Source organism: Bos mutus, chromosome X (genome assembly GCF_027580195.1).
Source record: "Bos mutus isolate GX-2022 chromosome X, NWIPB_WYAK_1.1, whole genome shotgun sequence".
Classification (NCBI taxonomy): domain Eukaryota; kingdom Metazoa; phylum Chordata; class Mammalia; order Artiodactyla; family Bovidae; genus Bos; species Bos mutus.
In genome coordinates, this window is record NC_091646.1 from 21,215,309 (window position 1) to 21,232,880 (window position 17,572).

Consider the following 17,572-nt stretch of genomic DNA (forward strand, 5'->3'; position numbering starts at 1 on the left):
TGGGAGCACTGGAAAGAATGTATATTCTAGAAGAATTGGAGAGGTGAGGGGGATATACAGAGAACGTTTCCTGAAGGACATGACCTGCAGGAAATGTGAGAAGTAGCCTGGTGATAGAGAGCTAGCTGGTGGAAATGAGAACGGGGCCAGGGAGGAGGGAGAATGTTCTAGGTAGGCAATGGTGAGGTGGTCAGATGGTGAGACATTGAAAGAAACCCAGTGGAAAAAAGAAAGTTCTATATTGCTGGAATGTAGGGTAGCTGGGGGCGGGGGAACAGAATGGGGAGGGAGATGGCTAGAGATGGATGAGCTTGCAGAGGTGGGAAGAGTCAGGTCATGCAAGGCCTACCAGGCCCTGTTGAGGAGTTGGAATTTTAGCCTTGGAGCAATGAGGAACCATAGGATGATTCTGTCGATCGTGTTCAGCATGGTGAATGGGAGAGATGAGAGTAAAAACAGAATACAGAAGACAAGTGAAGAGTCTGTCTCTTTCATTTCAATCGGCCAAACCGTCGTGGTTACAAGAGGCTGGAGAGAATATTGAAAGTAAATGGTCAGTCTGCGTGGAAGGGCACAAGCTGACTGAGGAAAGCAGAAAAATAAGTCTCTCAGTAGGCACAAGCTGCCCCACTCTGGCAGATCTGGGGGAGGGGAATACACTAGAGTCATGAGTCCTTCATTTCTTAATCACAGTGTGCAAGGGTAAGCTGTCCTGTAAGGTAAGGCCTAGTCTTCTTCTTCCCATTTTGGCAAGGGGGGAAACAGATTCCTCAGCTGGTCAGCCGCCCAATGTAGCAGCTCAAGCTCCCCTCCCCTCAACTCTGCAGGAGTAACACCAGAATGAGAGGGATGTGTGGGATGCCCGAGAGCCCAGACACACATTCAGAGCAGCCCAGTGTGGAAGTAGCTCGCCAGCAGGGTGCAGAGTGGCCAGAAGAGAGAGGAGGGCTGGACGGAGTCCGTTAGCTTCAGGCAGCACCACAGGCCTGGAGACTGCTCTCTCATTCCCCAAAAGACTGGCCTTGGATAAGCCACCCTGTGGGATTGTGAGAGACCTGACTTCGCCATTATCTGCCTCCTGACACCTGTTGATTTTACCTGTGTTCAGGGAACCCTCTTTCTGAAGCCTGATTGGAGGAGAGCTGGTGAGGGGTGATGGCCATGGTGGGGTGCCCAGAGAATTGAGGGAAGTGCCCTATGGAGGTAACCTGGGGCACCAGAGATACAGGCGTATGCCAGTCGAGGGCAGTGAATTTTCCAGCACAAGGCCTAGCACAAGACTTTTTAGCTGCTCCCTTCTGCCCTGGCCCAGGCACAGCAAATCATATGGACATTTATAGACCTGGTGACACTGAGAAGCGGCATAGGCTAAAAATAAAAATAGCTGGTGATGAAACTTGGCCCAGGGCAGCCCCCAGACAAGCTCCCCAGGGCTTTTGCCACTTGGGTAACCTCTCGTCACCAGTCAGGGCATAGGAGCCTCTGGGTGGAGATTTTTTGTTTTTGTTTTCTTTGTATTTTTCAATTTATTCAATGGCACCAGGTCTTAGTCGTGGCACTCAGGATCTTCCATCTTCATTGTGGCATGATGGATCTTTAGTTGTGGCGTGTGGGATCTAGTTCCCTGACCAGGAATGGAACCCTGGCCCTCTGCATTGGGAGTTCGGAATTTTAGCCACTGGACCACCAGGGAAGTCCCTGGGTGGAGATCTTGGAACCTCCCTCTTTTTCTTTCAGATCTTTTGTGGTGTTCCCCTCCTTCTATCTCACCACCCTGAGACCACCACCCCATGTTACCTGTGGTACGAAACTTGTCAGGAACTCACAAGGCAAGTCTGTGGAGCTCCGCGGGGGACACATCACACATGGGGTTGGGGAGAGTGCCAGAACAGCGGTAGAGAAGGCAGTGCCCACCACTACCAGCCTCAGCCTCTCTGGCCTCCAACCACCTAGAGCCCTCTGCCCCCTCTTTCCCCACATGCACCAGGGCGTCAGGTACTGAGGAGTTTCACCTTGCAGGTATTAGTCAAATTCATCTCATTCCTTTTCCCTTGGTTTATGCCCTTTGCATCTTAGCTCTAGTTTCTTTTTTAACTTCTTGGGAGGCTTAATGCTGTAGAAAATTCTTCAACAGTTCTTGCACCAAGCTATTTCCACTCATAAAAAGGAGAAACATTTCTATTCCTGCTAAGGCACAGATTTCATAATTCTTCCCTCTCCTTCTTAAGGCTGTGGCATTACGGCATTTAAACCATGTTAGAACATATCTTTTACAATGTAACAATGCTGGAACTGTACTTGTACTTAGGTGTATCAAGAAACTCTACAGCTACTTTCCTTGTTGTAAATCACTTAATTTGTCCTAAATATTGCCAGGTTTTTCATCCCCCTTCCACATGGGGATGGAAGATATCTTTTGAGTAGAGCTGGTGGGCCTTGTACCACCACCCAGGAAGTTACTTACCTGGTGTTTGGTTATCAGAATATCTACTTCAGCCTCCTCTGCTTGGCACTCTGTTAAGTGCCTGGGGCAAAAAGATGAACAGGACATGGTTCCTGTTCATCTGAGCGTCTCCTCCACTGGGGAAGACTGGTTATATAAAGCAGATACTTTCAATACAATATGGTAGATACTAAGCTAGAGAGACAGTTGCAACCGGGTTTTGTGTGTGTGTGTGTGTGTGTGTGTATTTTTCAGAGTTAATTGTTTAAACATTTGCTACAATACTTAATAAGTGAAATTGTTTAGATTTTTAAAATCTTATATATTATAGCATAGGTCCAACCAGAAATAGTCAAATTAACATCCTAAGCACAATAATCGATAGGCAGTCCTGCCCCTATAATTCTTGTTTAGCTTTAATTAACACTTTTGAATTATTCCCTTTTCTCTAACTGGGAAGTATTTGTTTGAGGACATGTGTGGGGGAAAACATTGAAAGAATTTGTAACTGGATTTTATTTGAGCCAAGAAGGGTAGGCTGCAGTCAGCTAGTTATCAGGGAAAGCCTCCTGGAGGAGGTGATATCAGCGAAGAAAAGGAGAGGCAGTTTTATCTCAGGATAAAGGAGCTCTGAGGCCTTGAAACAGGTGAATGTGTGTTGTGGTCCCTGCTGGTGCCCGGCCCAGGTCCCCTTTTGTGAACATGGGCTGCTGCAGGCTCACAGCTGCTTCCCCTGCTCCAGAAAAGTCCCCTCAGGAGGGAGAGCCACCTGGGCCCAGAGGTAAGGCACCATGCCACATGGGCAGCCTGCCCAACTCCCCTCCCCTAAACTGCAGCCAGTGACACAGCCCCCTGGCCTCAGAATGGGATCACCCTGTGGTGTCATTCGTGCTTCACAGCCTTAGTGATCTGGCCAAAGCTGGACTCCAAATGAGACCACATTCTTGCTTAGCTCCATTCCCTGTCCTACCCTGCTTCTCCCTCGCCCTTCCTCTTGAGATAGCTCTTTCAGGGAACCTGACCTAGGAGAGTATGTTTGATGAACTTCTTGAAATTTGGCATACTCGATATTTTGACATACTTCATATTTAGGATGTGAATGAAGACATAATTGGAAGATTAAATCTAAGAATTAGGCAAGAACCAGATCATAGAGAATCTTGTGTGCCATATTAAAGACTTTGAGTCTTTTTAATTTTTATATTAAGTCTTTTGATAGTCTTTATGTTAAAGACAAAAATACTTTGAGTCATGCTCCCCACCTTTAATGATGTAGCCTCCTCACCTATAATGACTTATTCACTTAGGCTGGAGCGTGGGGGACTACTGGGGTTCTTAGTTACATACAAATCACTCTGAAAGTGATAATTCATTACTTAGAGCCATTAATATTAATAGTCTCATTCACTTTAAAATACAGTGGAGTATGAGAGATTGTATTTTCCAAAGATAGTCATACCTATTATTTATCTCACCTGCATGCTCTTACAATGTTACTAATATTCTTCCCACTGTGAGAGGAGGTCTGTGCTTCCTGCTGTTGAATCTGGGGATAGGGGTTTGTGACTGCACTGGTCAATGCCATGCAATGGAAGCAATGCTGGGAGATATACAAGGCAAGGTCATAAAAGACAATGGCTTTCACCTGGATGGATCCTCTTTCTCTCTGTTAGGGTGATTATCCTTGGAACTCAACTGCCATGTTGTGAGGAAGGCCACATGAAGAGGCCACATGTTGGTGTTCTGGCAAACACTGCCAGCTTGGCCCCCCAGCCGACACCAGCATCAATTGTCAGACATGTGAGCAAAAGAGCCATCAGATGATTCCAGCTCCTAGCAGATGTCATGGGGCAAAAAACAAGTTTTCCCTACTGTGTCTAGTCTGAAATCCCAACCCGCAGAAACCGTAGAGATAATACATGATTATTGTTATTTTATGCCACTAAATTTTGGAGCAGTAGATAACTAATATATCTGTCTAGACTCTGAAGTTATGATTTTCCCTTCAAAATCAGCTCCTCCAGTTTGCCTCCCCAGGTTAATGATATCTCCAAGTTTTTTCAGTGACAGAGCTATTTTTAACTCACAGTTATCTGTCTACTTACATATAATTAGTTGTCAGGTCCTATAGATTTTCCTTTCTACACTGTCTCTGCCATCCATCCTTTTCCTCAGTACTTGTCTCTCTCCACATTAAACCAAAGCCCAGCTCTAATCATTCTCATACCCCTGCTCTAAAACTGTCAACTTTCACAGAAATACACTTTTTAGGTGAATTCTAGAAATCCATCTAGAATATATATAATCTAGATACATACATATTCTGTCTACATATGTTTACAGAAATAATACTTTGCTTGTTCATTGTAACAAATTCTGATTTGTTACCATACAGACATGTGCAGAAACAGTGAATGTAGTTACTGTTAACATTTGCTATGTTACATTCAGACATTTTTCTAGGTAAATGTGTTTGTGTGTATTCTAGGGATGTATGGGAGTGTGTGTGTGTGAGACAGAAAGACAGAGAGAGAGAAAGAGACAGAGATAGAACTCCATGTTATGTAAACATACATGATAGATACTGGAGAAGGAAATGGCAACCCATTCCAGTGTCCTTGCCTGCAGAATCCCAGGGACAGTGGGGCCTGATGGGCTGCGTCTGTGGGGTTGCACAGAGTCGGACAGGACTGAAGCAACTTAGCAGCAGCAGCAGCATGATAGATACATTTAAGAAACATTGTTTATCAAAAATAGGATCACAACACACATCTTGTTCTCCAATTTTGTTTTTTACCTGATACGGCTTTCTGGTTATCTCCTCATGACAGCCCAATGCAGATCTACTTCATTTTAAAAGTTGCACAGTATTGCAACATAATTTATTTAACCATTTCCCTATTGAAAAACATTTGGTTGTTTCTACATTTTGCTTCAAATAGTGCTGCAATGAGTATTGCTGTGCAAATATCTTTATGGACTTGTGCCAATTCTGTAGATTAGAGTCTAGAAAATGCAACCACTGGATCACAGGGTATGGACAATTTATGAATTGATGAGGAACACTAAACTGTCCTTCTAATGTGGTTGTTGTACCTATTGTCACCCTCGTAACAGTGTGTCAGTGCCCATTTTCTCACAGTCTAGCCAAAACAGACGCTATTAATTATTTGTATTTGTTTCAAGCTAATAGGCAAACACACTTCTGCATTGTTTTTATTTGTATCTATTTAATTCATGGAGTTGAATAGTTTTTCAAGTTTATAGGCCACTTATATTTCCCTTCCCATGAACTGACTCATCCTTTATCCATTTTTCTACTGAATTTTCAATATTTCTTAATTCTTTCTATGTGCTTTTTATTCAGGATGACTCTTCATTCTGTTGCGTGTTGTCACTATTTGATCCAACCTGCCAATATGAGTTTTAACGTTGTTCATGGTGTCTGCTAAGTGTTATAACTTTTCTGCTGTCAAATTTGATTGACATATTCTTTATGACTTCTGGGTTTATTGTTGTGATTTAAGAAACTCTCTCTAATCCATGACTATGAAGAAAGTTCTATATTCTCTCCTAATACATTCATGATTTTATTTTTCAAGTGTTTAAATCTTTATTCCAAAGGCCAAAAAAGAAATCACATTAGCAACAAAACAGATTACAACTTAAGTCTCTAAAAAAGGTACTGATTAAGTAAACTATAATGTGTACATTCATACTAGATAGCCATCAAGATAGATAAGGTAGACAGCTTTAAAAAAAATTGTTTATCAAACTAAGTGAAAAGGACAGAAGGCGTAGTATGATTCTATCTTCTTATATATGCATAAAGTGTCTGAAAGTATATATACTACAGCTTTAATAGAAGTTCCTTCTAGGAAGTAAACACATCTGTGTAGAACTTTATAGTTAAAAAATTTGTTCTAATATTTACAGAAAAGAGGTATTTTTCATTCAGAAAAACACTGCATGAATGATGTGTTAACAGTGTGCTGCTGCTGCTGCTGCTGCTGCTAAGTCGCTTTAGTCGTGTCTGACTCTGTGCGACCCCATAGACGGTAGCCCACCAGGCTCCCCCATCCCTGGGATTCTCCAGGCAAGAACACTGGAGTGGGTTGCCATTTCCTTCTCCAATGCCTGAAAGTGAAAAGTGAAAGTGAAGTCGCTCAGTCATGTCTGACCCTCAGTGACCCCATGGACTGAAGCCTTCCAGGCTCCTCCATCCATGGGATTTTCTAGGCAAGAGTACTGGAGTGGGGTGCCATTGCCTTCTCTGAACAATGTGCTACACATGGATAAAAGAAAAAAGGAACATGATGGAGGAAACAATGAGAAAACAATTAAAAATCTACAGTTGACATCAATTCACATCTGTTAACTGTGGGAACTAACTACAGAGACATAATTAGACTTAACATCAACTGGACTTTACAAATACACAGACCATTCCCCATTGTTTAACATAGCTCAAATATAAGAACACTTCCTTGCTCTTTGGCAAACATCTGTAGTAAATAAAAATTCTGATTAAATTAACACTATTCAAAGAAGCTGCTGAAACAATCAGACATTTAAGAAAATAACATAATTTTCAATTAAAAGAGAAAAAAGAACCTTTAGTGACTCCCCATCACTTAAGACTGGGTTACCCAAACTTGTTTGAACGTCGAAATTACTCTAGGTATTGTTAAAAGAATAGATTTTCAGGCACCACCCAAGGCCCGAATCTGATTTTGACCCAGAAGCTAAATCCTCATTGAAGGGATCTGGAATTCTGTAATTTTAACAAGCTTTCAGGTGATTTTTCTAATTATATAAATTCAGAAAACTAAATTTGTGATCTATAGATATAAATACAAACCTTTTACCTGGACACTTAAAAACTCTCTGAGACTCCTGTCAGCATTTGCAACTTCATGTGAAGTACAATGCTTCCGGTTGTTGGAACATGTTAGATACTAACCAGTAGGATGTTTTTTTTTTTTTTAATTTTTATTTTTACTTTTTTAGGCCCCACTATCACAAGGCATGTGGGATCTTAGTCCCTGAGAATCAAACCTGAGCCCCTGCAGTAGGAAGTGCAGAGTCTTAACCACCGGACAACCAGGGAAGTCCCAGGAGGAATGCTTTTTAATTGAGATATAATACACATACCATAAAATTAATCCTTTTAAAAAGTACTATTCAGTGGCAGTTAGCGTATTCACGAGATAGTGCAATAATCGGCACTCTCTAAATCCAGAATATTTCATCATCCCCAAAAGGAAACCCCATGGCCATTAGCAGTCACTTCCCATTTCTTCCTAATTCCCCTGGCCCTGACAACCACTAATCTAAGTTCTGGCTCTATGGATTTGCCCATTCTGGATATTTCATATAAATGGAAGCATATAATATATAGCCCTTTGTATCTGACTTCTTTCACTTTACATAGTATTTTCAAGGTTCATCCATGTTGTAGTATGCGTCAGTACTTTATTCCTTTTCATTGCTGAATATTCTTCCATTGTATGGATGTAACACTTTTTTTTTTTACATTTTAATTACTAGTTGATACATACAAATTATGGAAAATTCTTAAAGAGATGGGAATACCAGACCACCTTACCTGTCTCCTGAGAATTCTGTATGCAGGTCAAGAAGCAACAGTTAGAACCAGACATGGAACAAGGGACTGGTTCCAAATTGGGAGAGGAGTACATCAAGGCTGTATGTTGTCACCCTGCCTATTTAACTTCTATGCAGAGTACATCAGGCAAAATGCTGGGTTGGATGAAACACAAGCTGGGTTTAAGACTGCCTGGAGAAATATCAGTAACCTCAGATATGCAGAAGACACCACCCTTATGGCAGGAGGCGAAGAGGAACTAAAGACCCTCTTGATGAAAGTGAAAGAGAAGAGTGAAAAAGCTGGCTTAATACTCAACATTCAAAAAATGAAGATCATGGCATCTGGTCCCATCACTTTATGGCAAAGACATGGGGAAACAATGAAAATAGTGACAGAGTTTATTTTCTTGGGCTCCAAAATCACTGTAGATGGTGACCACAGCCATGAAATTGAAAGACCCTGCTCCTTGGAAGAAAAGCTATGACCAACCTAGACAGCATATCAAAAAGCAGAGACATTACTTTGCCGACAAAGGTCTGTAAAGTCAAAGCTCTGGTGTTTCCAGTAGTCATGTATGGATGTGAGAGTTGGACCATAAAGAAAGCTGAGCACTGAAGAATTGATGCTTTTGAACTGTGGTGTTGGAGGAGACCCTTGAGAGTTCCTTGGACTGCAAGGAGATCCAACCAGTCCACCCTAAAGGAGATCAGTCCTGAATATTCATTGGAAGGACTGATGCTGAAGCTGAAGCTCTAATACTTTGGCCACCTGATGTGAAGTACTGACTCATTTGAAAAGACCCTGATTCTGGGAAAGATTGAAGGCAGGAGGAGAAGGCGACGACAGAGGATGAGATGGTTGGATGGCATCACTGACTTGATGGACATGAGTTTGAGCAAGCTCTGGGAGTTGGTGATGGACAAGGAAGTCTCATGTGCTGCAGTCCATGGGGTCACAAAGAGTCGAACATGACTGAGTGACTGTACTGACTGAACTGAACATACGTGGGTTATTTCCACCTTTTGGCTATTATGTTGCTGTGAACATTCATGTCTGGGAAGCTTTTAAAACTACTAAATTCTCAGTTCTTACCCCAGACCAATGGGATAAAAATACCTGAGAGGTGGGGGGATAGATGGTGACTGGACTTTTTTTTTTTAATTAAGCTTACCAAGCAATTTTAATGGGTAGCCAGAATTGACAATAATCAGGCTAGATACCCCTAAGGGAGTGGTCTTAAAATGTAGTCTTTGAACCAGTAGTATTGGCCAAGACTTCTTAGAAATTTAAATTTCCAAACCCTACCCCACATCACCCCTATCAGAATATCTAGAAGATGCACTCAGAAAACCATGCTTTAATAAGCTCTGATGAAAGTGAAAGTGGAGAGTGAAAAAGTTGGCTTAAAGCTCAACATTCAGAAAACGAAGATCATGACATCCGGTTCCACCACTTGATGGGAAATAGATGGGGAAACAGTGGAAACAGTGTCAGACTTTATTTTTCTGGGCTCCAAAATCACTACAGATGGTGACTGCAGCCATGAAATTAAAAGACGCTTACTCCTTGGAAGGAAAGTTATGACCAACCTAGATAGCATATTCAAAAGCAGAGACATTACTTTGCCAACAAAGGTCCGTCTAGTCAAGGCTATGGTTTTTCCTGTGGTCATGTATGGATGTGAGAGTTGGACTGTGAAGAAGGCTGAGCGCCGAAGAATTGACACTTTTGAACTGTGGTGTTGGAGAAGACTCTTGAGAGTCCCTTGGACTGCAAGCAGATCCAACCAGTCCATTCTGAAGGAGATCAGCCTTGGGATTTCTTTGGAAGGAATGATGCTAAAGCTGAAACTCCAGTACTTTGGCCACCTCATGTGAAGAGTTGACTCATTGGAAAGGACTCTGATGCTGGGAGGGATTGGGGGCAAGAGGAGAAGGGGACGACAGAGGATGAGATGGCTAGATGGCATCACTGACTCTATGGACGTGAGTCTCAGTGAACTCCAGGAGTTGGTGATGGACAGGGAGGCCTGGCGTGCTGCGCTTCATGGGGTCGCAAAGAGTTGGACATGACTGAGCGACTGATCTAATCTGATCTGATCTGGGTAATTCTGGTGCACACTGAAGTGTGAGAGCTACTATGCATCCAATCACTATCTTAAAATCCCCCCAAATCTGAATTTCAAAATAGATTTCCATAAAGATAGAGCAGATTTGCTTTCCTCTATTCCTCCCACAAAACAGCTAAAACCTCTGGATGTTTTATAAAAACAAACCCAAGAAGCTGTTCAGTTGCTCAGTTGTGTCCAACTCTTTGTGATCCCATGGACTCCAGCACATCAGGCTTCCCTCTCCCAGATTTTACTCAAGCTTATGTCCATTGAGTTGATGATGACATCCAACCATCTCATCCTCTGTCACCCACTTCTCCTCCTGCCCTCAATATTTCCCAGCATCAGGGCCTTTTCCAGTGAGCCAGCACTTTGCATCAGGTGACCAAAATTTTGGAGCTTCAACATCTGTCTTTTCAATGAATATTCAGGGTTGATTTCCTTTAGGATTGACCGGTTTGATCTCCTTGAAGTCCAAGGGACTCTCTAGAGTCTTCTCCAGCACATTCTGTAGGCATCAGTTCTTTGGCACTCAGCCTTCTTTATGGTCCAACCCTCACATACATTCATGACTACTGGAAAAACCATAACTTTGACTCTATGGACTAAGAAAGGGGAGGGATAAATTAGGAGTTTGGGATTAACAGCACACTCTGCTATATATAAAATAGATTACCTCCAAGGACCTACTGTAAAGCACAGGGAACTCTGCTCAGTACTCTGTAATAACCTAAATGAGAAAAGAATTTGAAACAGGATAGGGGTATATGTATAACTGAATCACTCTGCTGTACACCTGAAACTAATACAACATTGTAAATCAGCTATGCTTCAATACAAAGTAAAAATAAAATAACACACCCAAGAAGACGCTGAAAGGTGGAGAGAAAAAGGCAGGAGCAGGAACCTGGGGAATGCAAGGCTCTAGACAATGGTGGATTCTCTTGGTTTTCTTTTTGGCTCCTAGATCCTAGAGTGGGTGTTGGAGAAGCTGGAGACCCAGAATTCCAAAGGCACAGACAGAAAATCCCCAAGGAAAGCCTGCTCTCTCCAGCGAAAAGGCAAGCAGAGGGGTAGCCTAGCAAGACAAAAACCTTTTAGACAATAACCACTCTACTCCAGCCAAACCCCACAGAAATTACTGTGGCCCCAACCCACTATGCTAGGGAAGTCCTAGTGTAAACCTAGACATCCACCCTCAACAGGCCATAAGAAGTTACCCTAGTGCCCATGCTAGGGTGAAGTCAGAGGAAACCTAGTGAAGAGTCAGGACTTTACCACTGCCCAGTAGAAAATAGGTCACTCCACATCACTTACACCTCCGCGATGTCAGTAAAGGCCACGTGAGGAGCAGTAACAAGGCATTCTGACCTCTCCCAGCCAAACAGCTATCAGTAGAGACCATATGAGGAGGCAGAACTAGCATCCCTGCATAACAGTAATGAGGAGCCACCCCAGGTGTCAATTCAGGCAAAGCAGAGAACCTATTTCCCTCTACCTGTCCATTAGGAGGAACTGTCTTCCCTTCCCTTGCCAGAGCAGTGTTGGAAGAAACCAGCTAAAACAGAAGGTTTAAATAAAAGCCAGAGTCTCACAACATAATAAAAAATGTCCATGACAAAATAAAAATCACTTGTCATACAAAGAACCAGGAAGATATTCCACAAAGGAAAAAGATGCCAACACCAAGATGACAGAGATGTTAGAATTAGTCAGCCAAGAATTTAAAGGAGTCATCATAAAGATGCTTCAAGGAGCAATTATGGACACATTTGAAACAAATAGAAAATCCCAGAAAATAAATGAAATAGATAAAAAAGAAGCAAACTGAAATTTTAGAATTGAAAAATACAAAAGCAAAAATAAAATTGCAATTGATGGCCAATCACCAGAATGGGCGGGATAGAGGAAAGAAACACTGAAAATAGAGCAACAGAAATTTCCTTTTATTAAAAACTTGTAACAGAAACATGTAGGACTATAAAAAAGATCTAAAAATTATGTCAATAGAGTCTCAACAGAGAAGAGGGAGGAGCTGAAAAATTTCTTTATTTTAGAGGAAAAATTGCAAAAAAAATTTGGCAAAAGAAACAAACCTACAACTCTAAGAAGCTGCACAAACCCCACACAAGATAAATCCAAAGAAATTCAGGTGAAGATAAATCAAAATAAAAACTAAATACAGGGTTATTGTTACCATCTTTCTAAATTCCATATATATGCGTTAGTATACTGTATTGGTGTTTTTCTTTCTGGCTTACTTCACTCTGTATAATAGGCTCCAGTTTCATCCACCTCATTAGAACTGATTCCAATGTATCCTTTTTAATGGCTGAGTAATACTCCATTGTGTATATGTACCACAGCTTTATAATCCATTCATCTGCTGATGGACATCTAGGTTGCTTCCATGTCCTGGCTATTGTAAACAGTGCTTCGATGAACATTGGGGTACACGTGTCTCTTTCAGTTCCGGTTTCCTCAGTGTGTATGCCCAGCAGTGGGATTGCTGGGTCATAAGGTAACCTTATGACCTTATATAACCCTGTATACGAGACAGCAAAAGAGACACTAATGTATAGAACAGTCTTTTGGACTCTGTGGGAGAGGGAGAGGGTGGGATGATTTGGGAGAATGGCATTGAAACATGTATAATATCATATATGAAACGAGTCGCTAGTCCAGGTTTGATGCACGATCCTGGATGCTTGGGACTGGTGCACTGGGACGACCCAGAGGGATGGTATGGGGAAGGAGGATGGAGGAGGGTTCAGGATGGGGAACACGTGTATACCTGTGGCGGATTCATGTTGATGTATGGCAAAACCAATACAATATTGTTAAGTTAAAAAATAAAATTAAAAAAAATCTAAATACAATAGGAAATTTTTGAAACCAAAATGAGAGAAATTGCACCTAACAAATAGGGGAAAACCAATTCAAGGCAATTAAGGTTTCTCATCAGAAACCATGGAGGGCAGAAGGAAGTGACAACATTTTCAAGTGCTGAAAGAAAAGAACTGGCAGTTCAAAATTCTATATTCAGCAAAAATATCTTCCAGGAATGAAGAAGAAATCAAAACAGTGTTAGATGAAGATAAACTAAGAGAATGCTATGCCAGTGGAAAAGACGTTTATAGAAACTTTTATAAACAGACAGGAAATAATAAAAGGAGTTTCAGATTATTAGGAAGGAAGAATAATGGCATGAACAAAAAATATGGGTAAATACAATGGACTTTTTTCTCCTTTGGAGCTTTCTAAATTATGTTTAATGATTGGAGCAAAAAGTACAACACTACCTTGACCTGGTTGTCAATTGTTTAAAGCAATTATATTATAGATAGGGAAGTTAAAGGGACAGAAAGGGAAATGAAGTTTCTACACTCACCTGAACTGGTAACATGATACCAGTAGTCTGTGATAAGCTATGTATGTATAGCAAAATACTTAAAGCAGCCACTAGAAAAACTGTGAAAAGAGATGCACTGAAAACACTGTAGATAACTCAGAATTCTAAAAAATGTCTTAAAAACCTACAAGGAGGCAGGAACAATGAAACAGAAAAAAGTAGCAGGAAAAGAGGATTATTATATGATAAAGGGAAGATCCCCTGGAGAAGGAAATGGCAACCCACTCCAGTGTCCTTGCCTGGAAAATCCCATGGACAGAGGAGCCTGGTGGGCTGCAGTCCATGGGGTCGCAAAGAGTTGGACATGACTGAGTGACTAACACTTGTGACATGATAAAGGAGTCAATCCACTAAGAATCCCCGAAGTGTATGCACCAAATGGCAGAGCTGAGAAATTTGTGAAGCAACAAGAGAATAGAACTGAAAGAAAAAATAGATTCACAATTATAGTTGAAATTTCAACATTCCTCTCTCAACAATTGATAGAACCACCAGGCAGAAAATCTGCAAAGATATGGAAAAGCTCAATACTATCAACCAAAAGGATCGAATCAACATTTATTGACAACTGCATCCAACAACAACAGAATGCATGTACTTTTCAAGCACCCATGGGACATAATACCAAGATAGACCATAAGTGAAAGTGTTAGTTGTTCAGTCATGTCTGACTCTGCGACCCCATGGACTGTAGCCCTCCAGGCTCCTCTGTCCATGGGATTTCCCTGACAAGAATACTGGAGTGAGTTGCCATGGCCTTCTTCAGGGGATCTTCCTGACCCAAGGATCGAACCTGGGTCTCCTGCATTGGAGGACAGATCCTTTACCACAGAACCACCCGTGAAGCATCAAAATCAAAGAGATTGCAGACACAAAAACAAAAATTGTAGACCAATAACCTTCATGAACTTAGATGCAAACATACTCAAGAATATATTAGCAAACAGAATCTTGATATGTAACAATTCTATACCTTAACCAAATGACATTTTTTCCAAGGATGGGTCAATAATTTTTAAGAAATGACTGAACATAATCCACTATAATAATTGGCTAAAGAAGAAAGACCACATGATTGTATCAATCGATGCAGAAAAAACTTGACAAAATCCAATACCTATTTATAATTTTTAAAAAACTATCAAGACGTCTTTGGCAGTTCAGTGGTAAAGACTCCAAGCTGCCAATGCAGGGAGTGCAAACCTGATCCCTGGTCAGGGAATTAAGATCCCACATGCCCTGCAGCATGCCCAAAATATATATTTTTTTAAATTAAAACTATCAAAAAATAGAAATAGAGGGTAACTTCCTCAACTTGATAAAGAACATCTGCAAAAGCCTTCAGCTAGCATCATGCTTCACGGGGAAAGAATAAATATTTTCCCCTAAGATGGTGAACAAGGCAAGGATGTTTGCTCTTATCATGGCCATTCAACATAGTACTGGAAGTTCTCTATAATTCAATGAGGTTAGAAAAGGAAACAAGGCATATAGATCAGAAAGGAAGAGATAAAACTGTCTTTGTTTGCAGATGATAAAATCCTCTATGTAGAAAATCCCAAGGAATCTACCCAAAACCCTTAGAACTGATAAGTAAGTTCATCAAGTTCCCAGGATACAAGATAGGCATGTAAATTAATTGCATTTCTATATACTAGCAATGACTATGTAAGCACAAAAATTAAAAATACAGTACCATTTATGATTGCTCAAAAATGAAATAATTAAGTGTAACTCTAACAAAAGGACTGAAATTTGTAAATTGAAATTACGTAAGACTGATCAAGAAGTCAAAGACGATCTAAATAAGTGGAGAGAAATATTGTATTCATGGATTGGAAGACTCAACATAGTAAATATTTTAGGTCTCCTCAAATTGATGTATAGCTTTAACACAATTCAAAATCTTAGTAAGATTTTTTTTGCAAATATAAACAAGATTATTGTTAAATTTGTATGGAAAGAAAAATGAATCAGAATAGCCAAAATAATTTTGAAAAAGAAAAATAAAATGAGAGGAATTCTCTATCCAACTTCATGATATAAAATATTTACTTATGGCTGAATTCTATTTGCTAATATTTGTTGTGTGTGTTATGTTGTGTGCTCAATTTTGTTGGATTCTTTGTGGCCCCATGGACTGTAGCCCACCAGGCTCCTCTGGCCATGGAATTCTCCAGGCAGAAATACTGGGGTGGGGCGCCATTTCCTTGTCCAGGGGATCTTCCTGATCCAGGGATCGAACCCGAGCCTCCTGCATTGGCAGGCAGATTCTTTACCACTAGTGCCACGTGGGAAGAAGAGTATTTTGTTAAACTACACTAATAGAGCCTGAGTGGTGTTGACTGAGAGGTGGATCAGCAAAACAACGTAAAGAACCCCCAAATGGCCCTATGTTAAGTATAGCCTGCTGACTTTTTAAAAACAAATTTGCAAAAGCAATACAGTGGAGGAAGAATGGCCTTTTCAACAAATGGTAATAGTTCAGTCAGATACCCACAGGCAAACCATTAACCTTGATCTAAACCTCATACCTTATACAAATGTCAACTCATGACCCCCAAAACATGATTCATGATTCATAAAAGAAAAATAAATTGCACTTCATCAAAGAGAAAAATTTTTTCTCTGTGAAAGACCCTGTGAAGACAATGAAAAGACTAGCTACAGACTGAAAGAAAACATTTGCAAGGCACACATCTGACAGAGGACTAGTGTCTAGCATGTATAAAGAAATTTCAAAACTCAACAGTAAAAAAGCAAAAGCAAATAATTTAATTAGAAAGTGGGTAAAACACATGAAGAGACTTTTTGCTGAAGAGGATACACAGATGGAAAAACAAGTAAATAAAAAGATATTCAATATCATTAGCCATTCAGATCAGATCAGATCAGTCACTCAGTCATGTCTGACTCTTTGCGACCCCATGAATCGCAGCACACCAGGCCTCCCTGTCCATCACCAACTCCCGGAGTTCACTGCATTAGCCATTGGGAAAATACAAATTATAACAACAATGAAATGTCACCTGTAAGAATAGCTAAAATTGAAACAAAAAAGTTAACACCACCAAATGGTGACCAGGATGTAGAGAAACTGAATCACTTATGCATTGTGAATGAGAATGTAAAGTGCTACAGCCATTCTGGAAAATAGTTGGGAAATTTCTTAAAAACATAGACATGATATTACCCATGGTAAGTGCCACTCTTGGGTATTGAGACCCAGTGCACCAAATCAGAAAAGGGGGGTGGTGAGGATGTCTGGGTCTGCCTTTTCCAGCCCTATTTTGACCTATTAAAGTTTTGCCCATCTTTAAAATGTTTGAATATCAATTTCATGTTTTTCTACCTAAATATCTTTACTATGTCATCTCTAGACTTTCAGCTGTCCTTGCCCAGTTTTCCTCTCTTCTCCTAGGTTGTGAGGTCCTTAGTGTACTCTTTCTTTCTGTAATTCACCACATCACCTAAAACAGGACTTTGGACCCACAATTGGTAGGAGTGGTCTATCTCTAGGATCCAAGGTTCTTGGTTTGTAGTGCCTAAGAACCATGGAGAATGTTTGTTTCAATGCAGCCTCATGGCCTTCATCTCAAACTCTGTGTGTAGAATCTAGAAGTCTGTATTTAACAAGTTCTCTAGCAGATTCAGGCACTCAGAGTACTGCACATGGAGAACTTCTGGTTAGGGTTGAAATTCGGGCAAGGGGGAGGGCTTATTAAAAATCGCAGCTACAGGCCTTACTGTGTCTTGCAGTAGTCTCTCTAATGAGGTATCTCAATCTTGCCTACACATTAGAATCACCTTGGAAAATCTAAAAAGTCCACATAACCCAAATCACACGCCAGAGAAGGTCTGAGGGAGGAGAGCCCAGAATGTCAGTATTTTTAAGAGCTCCCTAAACAATCTTGTTGTGCAGTCATGGTTGGGATACACAGTGAAAACAGAAAGGGAAATGACCTGGTCAGGAATTAGTCTAAAATAGTGAGAAAG